The sequence below is a fragment of the Gekko japonicus genome, unplaced genomic scaffold (genome assembly GCF_001447785.1).
Source record: "Gekko japonicus isolate JY-2015 unplaced genomic scaffold, Gekko_japonicus_V1.1 scaffold4086, whole genome shotgun sequence".
NCBI classification, from domain to species: domain Eukaryota; kingdom Metazoa; phylum Chordata; class Lepidosauria; order Squamata; family Gekkonidae; genus Gekko; species Gekko japonicus.
Window position 1 is genome coordinate 96,785 of NW_015177141.1, and position 1,469 is coordinate 98,253.

At 50.6% G+C, this 1,469-nt stretch overlaps 1 pseudogene; it reads right to left on the minus strand.

Moving 5' to 3' along the window:
• Positions 1-632: 632 nt before the first annotated feature.
• Positions 633-1,031, minus strand: LOC107124836 (annotated as a pseudogene).
• Between the last annotated feature and the right edge of the window lie 438 nt (positions 1,032-1,469).

Sequence of the window (1,469 nt, forward strand, 5' to 3'; positions counted from 1 at the left end):
ACCCTAGAGGTCCCTTCCAACTCTATGATTCTATGATCTCAAGACAGCATAGGCCGAGCCTCTGGGCAAGCTGCCCACTAGGCACACCCCAAACGAGGGGTGAGCTTACCCCATTACCAGCCACTGTTCTTCAATTAGACTCCTCCGAACAACAATGGCCCCAGTCACATGGAGCATTAGCCACACTAGAGAGACAGAAGATAGGCGAATTTTCCAGGCTCGATCTCACCGCCACATCTGGGAAGCGTAGAGGTCCCGTGGAGAACCCAAGGTACTTGGAGGTACTAGTTTCCGGTAACCGCGGTCCTTTCAAGCTGCGGCCTCAGCCCGTCACTGTGTGATCAGAATCAACTGCGGGTGAGTCTTTTTTTAAAAAAAATTTTTTTGACATTTGTTTCTCATGCGCATAAATGAGGAATCGCACCTCTGCACGGACGGCCCCCTTATGGAGTATGCGATGATGCTCATACTGCGAAAGGGGGGGGGAATGGCACCGAACCAGGATGGCATGATCAGACCATCCCAACAGCATGAGAGTGTGCGTGCATGATCAGACAGGGAAAGTCCGTCTGTGGCCCATCGGAACCCATCGGAGCCGGACTTTCCCCGGTGTCTTTTTTTTTTGTTGCAAGTAAAAGTTTAACTTTTATTGAAACCGATGACAATCATTTAGGCGTCAGCAATAGTAACTTCAACTTCTACACCAGGCTCAATACTGACAGAAGTTATCTGCTCGACAATCTCTGATGGACTGTGCAAATCAATAAGACGCTTATGAATACGCATCTGGAAACGATCCCAAGTCTTGGAACCTTCACCACATGGTGTTTTTCGTGTAGTGATTCGCAGAGTCTTAGTAGGCATGCGAACTGGTCCTTTCACTTTTAGGTTTTTTTCTTTCGCACCTCTGATCAGATCTGCACAGACTTTCTCAAGTGATTTCACATTCCGGCTTGTCAAGGTAATTCTGATTCGGTGAATTGCTACTTCCTGTTCTACAGGTGGCTTGCCAGTATCTTTAAATGCCATGGCCGACTTGAAACCTTCCTGACCGTCTTATTCCTGGCCGGAGCGACTGAGGCCCAAGAAACAGCGGTGAGTCAGGAGAGCGCGGCACCACCCGGACACGAGCGTATGCAGAAAAAGAGGGCTCCCCGGTGTCTTTTAACTCCGCTTCTGCGGCGGAGCAGCACGGGTTGCTGACGACTGTGGGACGCTTCCCAGATGTTGCTCTCTGATCACGCCCTTTAGATCCATCAGGCATTCGCGCCCATGTTGGATCTAAAGGCATGTGTAATCGCAGCCCTAGATGCCTCTCTGTGATCTACTGAGTGGTGGTCCAATTCAGCCCCACGGGGTTTTGCCTCCTCCTTTCTAGCCTAGCTCACCCCATCACCAGCTTTCAACTGCCTGCATCCCCATTTTGGGGGAAGGAGTGACTGCTAACAGCTCCAGCACTGGCCTCTTCT